General features: G+C 47.2%; 1 protein-coding gene across 3 annotated transcripts in view; it reads left to right on the forward strand.

Moving 5' to 3' along the window:
• The window catches only part of CORO2B (coronin 2B), a 216,252-nt gene that overhangs the window by 87,930 nt on the left and 112,781 nt on the right, over window positions 1-15,541 (forward strand). Inside the window, exon 1 of one of the 3 annotated variants that reach the window (XM_023220660.1) lies at window positions 12,597-12,828. The exons of the other annotated variants lie outside the window; for them this stretch is intronic. The gene's annotated coding sequence lies outside the window, so the exon portion shown is untranslated. Of the gene's footprint in view, window positions 1-12,596; window positions 12,829-15,541 lie in introns of those variants that run through there. 3 annotated transcript variants of the gene reach the window in all.

Raw genomic sequence — 15,541 nt, forward strand, 5'->3', positions numbered from 1 at the left:
TTCTTATTCTCTTGTTATTCTTTGCTTGTCAGTATCGTCACTCTGGGCGTCCCTTTCCCTCCATGCGTACTCCAGGGCTCCAGCATTGCTCAGAGTTTTGGGACCTTTCTGAGAGCAGCTCTCAGTAGCAGCTTATACCATCAGGAAATTGGTTCCATTCTTCATGGTCAGCCCCCACCCCCAAACCACCTTTCCCACCATGAGCAGAACAAGCGTGTTCCTGAATGATTTGGGATTATGGCTGAGAGGAACTCTATTAACAAGGGCAAAGATTGCCATCACTGAGGATAGCCCTAAGAATGCCTTGCCAGTCCTAAGCAGAATTTCATACCAGGAAATTTAAAAAGGTGTTTTTGTTGTTGTTGTTTTTGTTTTTTTTTTTTAAAGGGGATTTGATCTCAACAGCATGGCTAGAATAGGTGCGTGTCCTCCCCAGTGGACCACTCTGGAAAGGCTAGAGTCCTCTCTATGTATAAGTTGTGATTTTTTTTAAAAACAAACTTCCCTTCTGTGTAAATTCAGCCCCAATCCCTCATCCCAGCATTCCAACAATCAGAACTCACACCTTCTGAGAACCTATGGAAAGGTGGATTATGGGTGCTTTTGTTTACATGGTTATACTCTTCTTTTTGCCTTTCTAGATTGTGCATTTTTTACTTTAATAATTAGGAGAAAATTAAGCAGGCTGTTAAGAAGCTTTGAGGCTGGGCGCGGTGGCTCACGCTTGTAATTCCAGCACTTTGGGAGGCCAAGGCGGGCTGATCACGAGGTCAGGAGTTCAAGACCAATCTGGCCAACATAGTGAAACCCTGTCTCTACTAAAAATACAAAAATTAGCTGGGCATGGTGGCACACACCTGTAATCCCAGCTACTCAGGAGACTGAGACAGGAGAATCGCTTGAACCTGGGAGGGAGAGGTTGTAGTGAGCTGAGATCATGCCACTATGCTCCAGCCTGGGCAACAGAGCGAGACTCTGTCTCAAAAAAAAAAAAAAAAAAAAGGAGTTTTGAAAAGAAAAACTTCAGTCTCCCAGCTGCTTAGCACTGCCCTGGGTCCTATGGCAGTGTTGTCCAAAGTTGTATAAGCCATTATCAAAGACACATAAAGTAAAGTGGTATCACCCCTTTGGAGAGCAATTTGGCAACAGGCACCACAAGCCATAAAAATGTCCATATCCTGTGACCTAGTAATCCCACTTCTGGGAACCTGTCCAAAGGAAATAATCCAAAGGCGGGGAAAAGCTGTATGCATCAAGATGCTCATCACGCCATTATTTATAACAGTGAAACATTGGGAGCAAAATAAAGGCCTAACGGTATGAGACTGGCTGAGTAAATTAGGAATCTTTGATTGAATGGAATATTCTGCAGCCGTTAAAAATTATAATACCAAAATGATATGGCAATGTTGGAAAATATTTTTGCTAAGTGAAAAAGGTGGAACATAAAGTTTTATGCATATCATGATTATAACTGTGTAAAAATTATTTGGAAAGTACAGATGCTTCAAGACTGGAAAGTGAAGGGAAAATGGACAGGACCTAGAAGTGGGCTGGGAGGAGTCACAGAGGGCTCTTGGGGTTTTTTTTTTTCGTTTTTGTCTTTGTTTTTGTTTTTTTGAGACGTAGTCTCGCTCTGTTGCCCGGGCTAGAATGCAGTGGTGTGATATTTCAGCTCACTGCAACCTCCACCTCCTGAGTTCAAGCAATTCTCCTGCCTCAGCCTCCTGAGTAGCTGGGATTACAGGCGCCCACCACCACACCCAGCTAATTTTTGTATTTTTAGTACAGACGGGGTTTCACCATGTTGGTCAGGCAGGTCTCGAACTTCTGACCTTGTGATCCGCCCACCTTGACCTCCCCAAGTGCTGGGATTATAGCAGTGAGCGACGGCACCTGGCCGGCTCTTGGGTTTTGAGGGTGAGCAGCTGGCTGGGTGAAGCCTTGTTTACTGAAAGTCATAATGGCAGAGAAGCAGACTGGGGTGGGGGGAAGACCAGTAGTTTAGTTCCACCATGTTAGGTCAAAGGTGACTGCAAGAATCCAAAAGGAGGGTCCAGTGGTGAAAAAAGAGGCCTAGACCAGGAGTAGGAATTTTGGAGCCATCAGCTTGTAGATGGTGTTTAAAGCCCTGAGAAATGAATGACCTCAGGCAAAGGGAGTTAGGGGCTTAGCCAAGCAAATATATTAGAGTCACCTGCAGATCCCTCCAGGCCAGTGAATCACAGCCTCTGGGCTGTGGTGGGGCATCAGCATTTATTCCAAGCTCCCTGGACAATTCCAGTGAATCTAGGACTGCACTGATGGTCCCTGTGGTCCCCAGCATAGGGCCTTACATCTGGGCAGCATGACTTATAGCACACGTAAGTACTGTACTGCTGCACTGAATGGTGCAGTTGTTGGTCAGGCGCTTTCCTTAAAGTAAACATTTTCCATACCCCAAATTCTGGCACGTGGCCTGAGAGAATTTTTGAGCTGCTTCTGAGTGGAAGAGGCTGTGTCAAAAATACAGTTTGGATACAGAAACATTGAAAGGATGAGGATATTTTGCTAGCTCATGGGTAGAGTGGGGCAGAATATTTGTAACTGGGACAGGCACAGAAAAATCCACAGCATAACTGAACATGGAGTTACATTTGGTCAGCTTCTGATGGCCCCAGATAGAGGGTGAGTTTCTTGAGCATGGAGGGGTGGACATGGAAGACATTACGGGACCCTTGGAGCTGTTGGCACAGGGCAGGTATTCGTAGGTGCTCAATACATCCTCTGTTTACTGTGGGTTGACTTGGAACCAGGGAAGGGGCAAGCCAGCTGGTCAGAGCCTTCACCCCCAGAGCTGGAGGGTACTATAAGAAGGAGCCTTCTCCAAACATCTTGAGTCTCCCCTGAATTTCTCCCTGGCTCACCAGGCTCGAGATAGATATTGGACTTTTGAAGTAGGTGGAGGGGTTAGCAAGGGGCCTCAAGAATTTTGTAGGCCAGGCACAAAGGGGATAGTTTGTCTCTGTTCCACAATGTCTGGGGTCTCTGCTAGGAAGACCTGAATGACTAGGGGTGACATCTGAGGGACTAGAATCATCTGGAAGTGTCTTCACACTCATGTTTGGTGCCTGGACTGGGATGACTTGAAGGCTGGACTGGGCTGGGACTGTTGACTGGAGCATCTACACATAGTGTCTCCACACAGCTTGAGCTTCCTCATGGCATGGCCACCTCAGAGTAGTCAGATGTTTTACATGATGACTTGGGGCTCCAGGAGCAAGTGTTCCAACAAACAAGGAAGAAGTATGATCCCTTATGACCTAGCCTCAGAAGTCACATAGGGTCACTTCCACACCCAGATTCCACTGGAGAGGACATGGAACCTGCCTAAAGTCTTTTTTATGAAGAGCTTCTTTGGACCAGGTGCGGTGGCTCACGCCTGTGATCCCAACACTTTAGGAGACTGAGGTGGCAAGATCTCTTGAAGCCAGGAATTTGAGACCAGCCTGGGCAACACAGCGAGAACCCATCTCTACAAAAAATATAAAAATCAGCCTGATGTGGTGATGCGTGCTTGTGGTCCCAGCTACTTGGGAGGCTGAGGTGGGAGGATTGCTTGAGCCCAGAAATTTGAGGTTGCAGTGAGCTAAGACTGTGTTACTGCACCCCAGCCTGGGTGACAGAGTGAGACACTATCTCAAAAAAAAAAAGCCCCTTTAACTCTCATTTTTTCACTCCTCTCTAAGAGAGGTCAGACCAGGACTCCAGGGACAGATGACATGAGACAAGACCCCAGGGCCTTTATCATCTTCTGGTCAGAATCACGTGCCCTTGGGCATAGCACCTCATGAAACAGGACCTTGGGAGTGAGTGGGAGTGAGGGGTCTACATGGGCTCAGCTGCAGCTGCCAGACCACAGCTTTGCAGAGGGCTATGTCCTTTCACACCTGTGAAATGCCACCAATGTGAAAGAACATATCCCACTTTTTCTGCTACCTACTCTGGAGCAAGGTTTCCTTCCCTTGCACTTAGACAACCCACACCAGACCTGGGGGCCTGAGCACAGCCACTGCAGGCCCAGACGCTTCCTTTGTGAAGAGCTAGGCAGGGGCCCAGGGTGATGTGATCAGGGCTTGGCCTCCTGTGGCTGGCTGCGCATGGCCAGCCCAGACCCGAACATTGGCGGTTACAGTTTCCAGGCCTCCTGGGAGAAAAGCCAGCAAGGCAGGTTCTCCCTCCCCCCACACTGTGGTCCCCTGGAGGACTTCGGCCTGAAGGACAACTCTCTTGGCCAGGCCGGGCAGCCCAAGCTGACCCACTGGCTGGCTGGGAGCCCAGCTCTCTCTCCCAGGGAGCCCCCATCCGTTTCCTGGTATCGCTCTGTGTGAGTGTGCACGCGTGCGTGAGTGTGTGTGTTGGGGGACATTCTGTTTTTCAAGGACTTGGCTCTGTGCAGTGAAGGGATCTGTTGGAGAATGATGAGAGACCTGTGGGTCAGGGAACATACTCCCCTCTACTTCCCAGTTCCTCCTCTCCTAGGGAGGGAACTCCCATGAACAAGCATTCCTGCATCCTGAATGGTTGCAGCCTCATGGCTTTGTTCTCTGCCCCTCCCCTGCCCAGACTCCCGAATGCCCTTTCTCAGGCTTGAAGAATTGTGGGACTCCAGGAGGGGACTTGAAATTCCGCACCGTCATCATCAGCATCATCATTCCCTTCCACTGTGTTTGCTATTTCAGCCTCCATCCACCCATTCAACAAGTACTTATCAAAACCTCCATTGGGTACTAGGAAGAGAGAGAGAGAGAGAGAATGAACACTCAAACTCAGACCCTATCCTCAAAGCGCAGCAGAGAGGAAATCAACTTGCAATTAGAAGCCACGTGCCTGGAGAAATGCTGAGGCCAGGGCTCCCGGCTGCCTGCACTGTGCACTGGGTTCCAGGAAGGAAGGAGCAGCATTGGAACTGGGCCTCCGGGGATGGTTGGGATTTGGGTTAGGTAGATGGGCAGAGAGGGAAAAGGATTGTAGGTGACAAGAGCAACATGGGCATGGGGCCTCGTGGGGGGAGGGGATGGTCACCTGAAAGGGACACATGTGCTGTCAAGATAATTTGTCCTCCCCCATTGTTCCCTGTCTGAGCCTTATCTAGCAAAGGAGAAGAAGATCTGGTGAACTGAGTCACACCAGGCTGTTAGTGACCATCTTATTTCTCCCAGCAGGGCCTGTATTTTAGAAGAGGGCTATGGCTGTGGAGGCTTTGGGGCAGGGCGTTAGTTTGTGGCCCACATCAAGCATCTAGGTGTGAGGAAATGAGCCTCTGTCCCAGACTTGGGTGGAGAGGAAAAGGAAGGGAAATGTCTAAGCTCCAGGGCAGGGGCCTTCCGTCCCAAATCCGTATCTCCCTTGGAGTTGAGGGCATAAATGGGGTTTTCATCTCTTTTTGCCGCTGGTCTCCCAGCTCCTTCCGCTGCCAGGCCTGAGCCCGCTGTCCCCTCCCCACTGCTCCCTCACTGCCATTCTTCTCCCAGGACGTCCTGTGACTTAACCAAAGGCATAAAAGCTACTGATGGAAGGCCGTTGCTTTGGCTGCCCAGGGGTGAGCTGGGGTCAGCCCATGCCCTGGGACTGGAGGGCTGCTTTTCACCATACAGCAGCCTGTGGATGGCCCTTTGGGGCTGCGTCTCTGACTGTGACGGCAGGCAGGGTGGGATGGGGTAGGGGAGCACGAAGCGGTCTGGTTCAGTACACTAGCTTGACCTGGAATCCGCATGAATCATCCACATTGGCCAGCTAGCCCATCCCCAGGGGGCCCTGTAATTGTGCAACCAGCCTCTCCCCTTTACCCACCCTCCTTCTCTTGATAAAACCTGGCCAGAAACTCAGGCACAGAGAGAAAATGGATGTGGCGATGATTCCATGTGTTATTGAGAATTAACTAGGTGAATATCACTGAGCTCCTCTTAGGTAGTAGGCATTGAATGACGCAGAGATCTTGGGGAAATGGGCCTCATCCTCAGGGACCCTGCAGCCCTCTGGTTCCAGTGTCAGCAGCCCTCACTAAAAGTCAATGGATGCAGCCCAGAAGAGGAGCTAGGACTTCATAGGACGAGACAGGTTCACCAGCGCCTCGTTTACAAAGCAAATGGTTGAACCACTCCCTGCCCTGAAGTGCTGCGCTTGCCTTAAGGCCTAGTGAAGGGCTGGGGGCTGGCTTGGGCCCTGCATGCATCCTTTCCCTGTTTACCCCCCAACTTAACATCTAAGACCCCTTGCTCCCTGGCCCCAGGCTTGTTTTCCTCCCTGATCTCCAGACCCCCTTGTTCCAGGAACAACAGACCCCTTGCTCTTTTGCTCACATCCCCCCCCTCATACATCCTCCATCCCCTCCTGTTCTCCCATCCTTCCATCACCAAGCCCCTCCTCCAGCATCCTGCGCATTTAAATTTGTAGAAACCTGGTCCCAGACTAGATCCTACATCTGCCTTCTATACCTGAGTATATGTTACTCCCAAGGCATTGATGTGTTGATTTCACTTATTAAAATGGCTTATCACCTTGCAGACTAGGGTGCTCTGAGGCCCAGCCAAATAATTTCCGTTTCTGTGAGGCGGGTTTGGGAGGCCAACAGGGCATCAGGCTAGTCCAGAATATTCACAGAGAGAAACAGAGCATCAGCGTGGAAATGAACCTTAGACACCACTCTGTCCCTTGACTCCCACTCACAAAGATGTGAACTAACACCCAGCGCTGATGGCAGGTAGCACCTTCCATTCCACACCCTGAAAGCGGTCAAGGAAAGAATCCCAGGGGGAAAATAAAAGAAGTACTCTGTACAAAGCTTTGTGTGTGTTAGCAAAACAATTGGGAAACATTTCACGTACTGAACAACAACTAAGCTAATCCAGCCTCGGTCCATCAACATGAGACAATGCGCCTCACCACTGAGCCACTGAGCATGACTCGTGGGAACCAGTTCTCTATATGTACACGCATGTTGGAGATGATGGAAAAGAAGAATGCAGAGTCTGGAGTAACACGCTCCGTGATTCTCTTGTTCTGTTGTATCCGTTTTTATAGATTTTTAAAAAAATAACAATGTCTATTTCAGATTATAAAAATGATCTACGTTCATTCTGGAAAATTTGAAAAATCAGAAAAGTGTGAAGATGAAATTTTGAAATCACACTTTATCCTACCCTCCCAAGATACCACCCTTTGCATTTGGTGTTTTCCTTTCACTTCTTTGTTTTTTTCCCCCATGATCGTATATGACAATTTCCTACCTTTTGCCTTTGATATTACAACACTGTATCAGGAGCGTTTCCCCATTGTATTATTTATCCCGTATTTTACTGATTATAATATTTCAAATTTTTTATCTCTGATTGGATATATCTTCAACTGAAAGCATGTCACAGTTAATTACTACTTTTTTTTCCTAAATGAATGTAAAATAACAGTCAGTTCTACAGTTGATTGAATTAGATTTAATAAGATATGGAATGTGCTTCAAAAGCCTGATTTTTATGCCTATATAATAGTTTATCATATGAATGTAAACATATTTTATTAGCCTCTTATATTGGACTTTTAGGTGGTTCCAACTTTCTACTTTTTTTTTTTTTTTTTTTTTGAGACAAGATCTTACTCTGTCACCCAGGCTGCTGTGCAGTGGCATGATCTAGACTCACTGCAGCCTCAACCTCCCAGGCTCAAGTGATCCTCCCACCTCAGCCTCCCAAGTAGTTGGGACTACAGGTGTGCACCACCATGCTGGCTAATTTTTGTATTTTTCCAAGAGACTGGGTCCTGCTATGTTGCCCAGGCTGGTCTCAAACTCCTGGGCTCAAGCCATCCACCCACCTCCACTGCCCAGAGTGCTGAGACTATAGGCATGAGCCACTGCACCTGGCCTCAACTTTCTACTTTTAAGAAGCATCTCTGAACATGAAATGTGTCCACACTGCTCATTGTTTATTGGGGTAGATTCACAGAAATAGATAGAATGAGACAAAACAAATGAGGATCTTAGAAGCTCTGGATGCAGATGCATGTACACACTGAAAAGGTCCCTCTATGTGAATATGGAGGGATAGAGATGGGCACTATACTTATTAAGCTCTTATTTTCTGTGGCATTCTTTGTGTATAGACTTTGAAATGATGGTCATAAGGACAAATCAGTAGTGAATGACTGCATTTATGTATGAGAGGAGGTGTGCATGAGAAGGGGCAGAGAAAGGAGAGACAGAGAAAAGGAGAAGAGAAATGTCCAGCACTACAGAGGAGTCCTGGAATACTGGTATGGATGATGTGGAAGTGAGAGATCTGAGGTCTGGGGTAAAGCAGGAAAACTGAGAGCTGTTGGGTTGAGAGGAGGTTGTTTGGTAAGATTTTTCACACTCTTGAGTTCCTGGGAGATGAGCTGTTCAGCAGTTGGAGCACAAAATCTAGAAAGAGTACTGAACTGGATGGGGCCAGGCAATCTGAGTTCACACCTTGGTCTGCTGATGATAACTTGCTCTCTAACCAGCCTTGAACTCATGACTTCACATGAAGAAACTCATGATCCTCACGCCGCAGTCTCCTCTTCTGTAAATGAGGCAATGGGGCTGGAAGATCTTTAGGATTCCATCAGCTCTGCAAATCTGTAGCTTGCGAGTTCCCAGCATTTGGGGAGAGAAAGGTGACAATATCTGGTTTGTAACTGACCCCAGCTCCCCTGCTCCTTGTGGCTCATTTTTCCTTAGGGCCTGGAACAACTTTCTGGAATTCCTTTCCCAGGTCCAGGACATCAGAGCTATTCACTCCCATGGGACTGCACAGGGAATCAGTACAGCCAGGTTCAGCATGACATTGGACTCCCCTCTCTCACTTCACCAAAACTCCTGATGGCCCTTCAGAGAAACCTGCTGCTTTCTGTCTTTCCCGAGAGTTCCAGAAGAGACATGTAATGGAAGCAGCCTTTAGTCTTAGTTTGTGTGCTTTTATCTTAAGTGACTCCTTTCAAAATCAGGGGTCAGAAATTCTTCTCCCTGCCTCCCATCCTGAGGGTATGGAAGAGCGAGAAATCGGAGTTTAAAACAGGGCTTTGGTGAGGATATGGTTTTGGCTGCTCTAATAAAGACCCAAAATGGCATAAATGAAATTGAAGTTCATTTTTCTCTCCCATCACAGTCTGGATGTAAGCGTCTGGGCTGTGAAGGTGGCTCAGCTATTCCAAGTTGTTAGGGTCCCAGGTTCCTTTTCTTGTTGCTCTGTCGTCTAAGATGGCTCCCCACCATGTCCATGTTTTTACCTGTGAAAAGGGGGAAAAAAGGAAGGGGAAGGCTCCCCTTTCCTTCATAGATGACCAGGAGCTGCCACACTATACTACAGCTTACATCCAATTGGCCAACACTTTATCACGTGACCACATACTAGGTTGCAGAGGCACCTGGGAAATGTAGTCTTTTTTCCCTGATAAAAACTAAGACTATTACCATGAGGGAGAATAGAAGAACAGAATCCAGAATAGAAGAACGGGAAATGAACAATTTCTGCAAAAAACAGATCTTCAAACCTGGAGCTTCAGGGCTCCAAAAATCCATGTGACAGTAGTAGCAGCATATCAAAATGGCTTATCAAATTGAGGTTCATCAAAATAGATTGAACCTGATTTCTTCCCCATCTCAACTGTCAGGACTTCCCTTCTTTGTTTCCATGAGGTACATCTTGAAGGACCAGTCTTCAGTTCCCTGGTGGCTGGCAAGGCTCTCCCTGAAGGATTGAGAACAGATTTGGAATTGCAAGCACTTCCTTGGCTTGTTAAGAATCAATGACGCACAATGCCATAGACTTTTAATATACAACCAAAAGCTGCTTACAGATATCCTCCTGAATTAAACAGGGGTTATCAAACCATGGCATTTGTAAACCTAAATTAGCACATCGCTAGAGTTTTTCAGGGCCTTGAAATCAGTATTCTACTAAGATGGCTGGCATCTTTGCAGTCCTTGGCAAAGCTCCTACTATGTACACCTATATAGATAGCTGAAACTCCTGAAAGTCTTAGTAAGAATACTTTGTTCTCATTGTCATCTCAACTTAGCTCCAAAGTCCATTTGCTGCTATTTTTGCTTTTCAATTATAAATTGCTGTGAGTTTAGCTTCCATATGATAGATTTAGTTTGTTGTGGGTTCAGTTAGCCACCAGTGTGTCATACCTATTTGCATATTTGAAGCCTGGAATTTTTCATTCACCACCGTGCCTTAAAGGTGTCATCAGTGGACCACCTGCATTGGAATCTCTTGGGTGCTTGTTAAAATGCAGATTCTTGGGTTCTCACACAGATCTCCCAAATCAGAATCTCTGGGAGTGGTCCCTAGAATATATGCCTGTATGCCAGTGAGAACTTGTGAACACATCTTAATGTGTTATCAGAGTGATTCAGAAACAAATCATCCAGACCTTTACTGTTAAATCAGTTATACATGTAAGTCCCCAATTCTGCTTCTGTAGAGACAGTTGCATGTGGATTTGTTCTATTTAAGTATCTTGCAAAAGGAGGGTGCCGTATTAGCACATCAAATCGTGCATAGCTTCTTTTAGGAAGTACCTGGGAGGTGATTCATAATGTCCCTCTCTTATTCTTCTTTATTGTTTTCCCACTGATGCCTGGGTATAGGTAGATTAGGAGCCTCTGGGCCAGCCAAGATTAGAAACCACCACTAAGACACAAAGGAGCATACCAGACCCTGCCAAGTCAGTAACTTGCTGGAGAAACTATTTTAAAGAAGAGACGTGGGGACTAACACGAGGAGAGCTCCTGAATGACTTTAGAGGGTTATGAGAGGAAAGCGCCTGAGCCCTCACGGTCAAGGATGTGTCTGGAGGCTGTGCTGGAAAGTGCCTGGGAGGATTTCAGGACTCCCAGGAGCCCTCTGGTGAAGCGGCTTCCTTTCCATTCCGGCCTTGTGTGCTGGGGGAGGGGCTGGATCCAGGGCTGCAGCGGGCCCTTTATCCGCTCCTCTCAGCTCTGACTGGAGCGCTTTGTGTCCTGGCTGTGCCCCTCACAGCCTCTTAGTGACGGGCCTGTTGTCCAAGATGGTCCCGAGGCTGGTCCGGGCCTGCGCCCATGTATTATGCAGCAGCAGCTGGGACAAAGCTCCTGTGTGTAGAAGTGGGGTGGGGTGGGGGCTTACTCCCCACAGAGTCCTGTTTACCAGGCACTGGGATGCGAGAGGGTAGGATGGTGGAGAAGCTGTGTACAGGAGCTGGGCTTCTCAATGCCGCCTCTGAGAGGAGAGAGGTGAGGGCATTGTGGGTGCCACAACAGGCTTTCCTGGCTAAAGCAGGAGTGATGGCTTAGTTCAGGTTCAAGGCAGCCAGAGAAATGATCCTCCACCTCCCAGGGCTCCTAGGCCAACTCAGGATGCACCACCTGGTCATTAACTGGGGCTCTCTGACTAACCGTGACCCCAATTAGTTAGTAATTCCCTAGGGCACCCATGAGAAAGGACTAATGTCATCCTTCCTAATCAAAGTGGACAGAGAATCAGTCGTTTTCCCTGGACCAGGACTCTTGAGGGGTGCAGCCAGGTCTTGCTCCTCTCTGCGTCTCCCTAACCCAGGGCGCCTGGTGTAGGCCAATCACACAGTGAATGTTTGTGGGATGCAAAAGGGTTTTCAAGTATTTGTGATGTGCCCATTCCTGAGCCAGTGGCCGTGGCTTAGGCTTAGATGAGAAGCACAAATGCTATGGTTGAATGTTTGTGTTCTTCCAAAATCCATGTTGAAATCTTAACCCCTAAAGTTACTAGGAGGTGGAGCCCTTGGGGTGATTGGTCATTCACCAGTCATCTTTATGATAAATCGTGAAGGTTGAGGCCTCATGAATGGGATTAGTTCACTTATAAAAGAGACCCCTGAGAGGCCCTTGCTTCTTCCACCATGTGAGGATGCAGCTAGAAAGCCCATCAGTGAATCAGAAAGTGGGCCATCACCAGACACCAAATCTGCCAGTGCCCTAATCTTGGACTTCCCAGCCTCCAGAACCATGAGAAATAAATTTCTATTGTTCATAAGCTACCCAGTTTATGGTATTTTGCTACAGAAGCCTAAAAGGACTGAGACAAGAAGGAAGACCATAGCCTTCCTTCCTAGAGGCTTACTGCTTGATAGAGACATAGACTTCGCCCAGATGAGCAGGGTGGAGGAGGCTGCCATTTATAGAACACCTACTGTAGGCCAGACCTGCTGGGTGGTTTACATGCAGCGGCTCACTCCCTCCTCCCAGCAACCCTGTCCAACATGAAGCCTTTTCTCCATTCTGTGATGGAAGAACCTAGCTCAGACTGGTTAAGTAATTGCCCAAGGACTGACACTATGGCCTGTGCTTTTGTAGTAAACAGTATAATGATGGGCATAATTGGGTTGCTGTTGGGGACATGGCTAATCAGAATTATCATTGGAGCCTTTTCAAAATAATACCTCTACCTCTTCCCCATCACCTCAGATGCACTTATTGGGGGGATAAAGGGTTAAGAATCTTGGGCAGGAAATGTATAGCTTTAAACAGCTCTCTGGTCATCCTAGTTTCTTCTCAGAAAAGTACTTAGTGTTATTTTTAGTCTTATTTATAGATTTTGGAACTTTACTATGACTCCAACAGAAGGGAAAGGTCTTGCTCAAGGTCACACAGCCCCACCAAGGTCTCTTGCTGCCCAGTGTGCTGGCCTTACTGCCATGCTGCACTCCCTTAAAAGCAGGCAGTTGCCCTGGATCCAGATTCAAACCGCCTGCTGGGTGCCGTGGGCCATCGTGCAAGTCTTCCAGGCCGCGGTCAAATGATTCTGACAGGCGGTGAGTACAGCTGTGTCAGCGCGTGGGCCCCAGTGCAAGCAGGCAATCCCATGTCATCTGCGAGATCTCCCATGGGTGAGGACCTAGCGTTACCAAAGGCCTGGAGAGCTGGGTCTTGCCTCTTGGGTGCACATGGCCTCATGGGGGAGACAGACAGGTGTGCGCAGAGGGATGGCACTGTGTGCCGAACTGGATTTAGTTCTGGAACCAAACACACACAGCCAGACTAATTCCAACTGCATGAATCTGAGAAGCCTTGCAGAATCGGAGTTTTGTTTTATTTGGAAGACAAACCTGAGGATAAAATAAAGGGTTTCAAAGGAAGAAGGGAAAGGAAGGAAGTAAATTTGCAAACACTAGGTATTTAACTTGCCTTGTCTCATTGAATTTTCCCAAGAACCATGTATATGGAGAGTAGTAACCCTGGTTACCAGATGAGGAAGCAGGGCTCTGAGGGGTCAAAAAAATGGTCCAGGAGTTGTTGGGACTGAGACAGAGCCAGGTCTGTCAGCCTTCAAGCCCCTGCTTTCCAACAATATTGGCTTTCTTGGGCTCCACGGAGCAGGCCGAGTGATATCCTGACACTGGTGGCTGTGGGGAGTGGGGACTGGGAATGGGTGGGAACCCAGAGGCAATGAGGAGGAGACAAGTGCATCAGCCACTGTGGCCTGTGGCCTGTGGCCTCTTGTCTCTGCAGATCTTGGAGCTAGGCTCACACCACTTTTCACTATTCTGTGTTTTTCAAGCACTTTTCTGTTTAATGTATCCTTTGTCCTCCCTTCACTGGTGATCTGGGAACCAAAGGACTTGGTTCTAGTCCCAGCTGTGCTACTCGCCAGCTGTGTGACCTTGAGCAGGTCACTTGCCCATACTGGACCTCCACATTCTCACCTATAAAATGAAGGGTTGTGTGTGTGTGCATGTGTGTGTCTGTGACTATATATGTGTTGTTGGGGGTGTGTGTGTGTGTGTGTATGTGTATGTCTGTGACTATATATATGTGGTTGGGGGTATGTGTGTGTGTGTGTTCATTCTCAGAAAACTCAGTGTGGATAGTAGGACCAAATAAACTCTCAGTCTTTCCTTGCTGTGTTCTGTCCCTGTTGGATGGACAATGCTGGCATCATCAGTCTCATTTTATGGAAGATGAAAGTGGAGTCTTAAGAGGGAGTCCTGGGTAAGCAGGGACTAAGCCATACTATGCTCTTCCACTCACTTCTAAGAACCTCAACTTGAAATCCCCAGTGGGTGGTTGTTATCCCAGTAGGTGAGTCCTGTGCCTGAATGGGGCCCTTAGAGATGGTGGCTGAACATGGGGGTTTGCATTTGAATCTTAGGCTACTGGAATGCCATAGTAACATGCCATTCTGGATCACTAGATTTTTCAATTCACTTCAATAAATATTTATTGAGCATCTACTATGTCCCAAGCTTCCTACTAAGTGCTGGGGACAGAGTTGAACAGAGTCAGTCCCTGCCCTCCAGCAACCCAGTTAGTGCTGTGGCTTTCAGACTTTTTTGCTATAGTTGCTAGTGAGAAAAATCATTTTGTTGTGACCCAATACACACACACACACACACACACACAAATACATGTTATGTATACAAAACAAAACCAAAGGTCATGATATGCATTCTATTTTCTAGTCTTTTCTACTCTGCTTCATTTTTTTAAAATGCTGGTAACAGCCTACCACTTTGATTTCATAACCTACTAGTAGGAGGTGACCCTCCGTGTGAGAAACACGGATTGAGCGTTGCATATATTACACATGTTGTATTACATATAAATTATATGCTATGGAAAAAGAGCAAAAAATGCATTAATTTGGGGGAATCACAGAAGGCTCCCAGTTCAAGTGGCACTTGAGCTGAGTCCAGATGTGTGAAAAGATTTGAGTAAACAGGAAAAGGGGAAAGGCAGCCAGATGGAAGCAACAGTGCAATCAAAGGCTGGGAGGCGTGAGTGCACAGCTGAGGAGATAGCACTGATGTGCCTGGCACATGAGCAGCGCTCTTCCTGGGTTATCACACTTGGTTCTCAATAATCCTACAAGACAGGGACTTTGTAGCTTATGTGCTGCTGAGGCGAGCACAAGACAGGGACTTTTTATCTCTTCATGTTGCAAAAGAGGAAAATGGGACTCAGAGAAGTTATGTAACTTGCCCGAGGTCACATGGCTACTAAGTGGTAGAGCCAGGATTTGAATTCAGGCAGTTACACTGTGATCTCAATATGAGGTTCCTAGAGATGTGGCCCTAAAAATACTTTGAGCTAGTTCAAGGGGATATTTGAATACAGGCCTGAAAATTTAAAATTTCATTCTGTAGGGAAGAGGAAAACATTTTGCGATTTTGAGAAAGGGAAGTGACATGGTCAAAAATTTATTTAGGGGAGGATCACAGCGGCATCAGCATAGAAGATGGGCTCAAGGAGAGGCAGGGATACTTATCAGAAGATGGTAACAGCATCTCCCTAGTCAGGTCAGCAGCCCCAGATACGATTACATCGTATTTATCTTTGGGATGCAATTAAGGATGTTGCTCATATATCACATATTAATAAGAATGAAAGGAGAATGAGTCATGCTTTCCTTTTTACTTTGACTGCTAGGAAGCTCAGAGCCCCAATCTGTGTACTCTTCCAGGAAGCATTCAAGAGCTATTAGCCTTCTATATACTCATTTTGCCTTGTCTTAGTTCTCCTACCCTC

The sequence above is a fragment of the Piliocolobus tephrosceles genome, chromosome 6, assembly GCF_002776525.5.
Source record: "Piliocolobus tephrosceles isolate RC106 chromosome 6, ASM277652v3, whole genome shotgun sequence".
NCBI classification, from domain to species: domain Eukaryota; kingdom Metazoa; phylum Chordata; class Mammalia; order Primates; family Cercopithecidae; genus Piliocolobus; species Piliocolobus tephrosceles.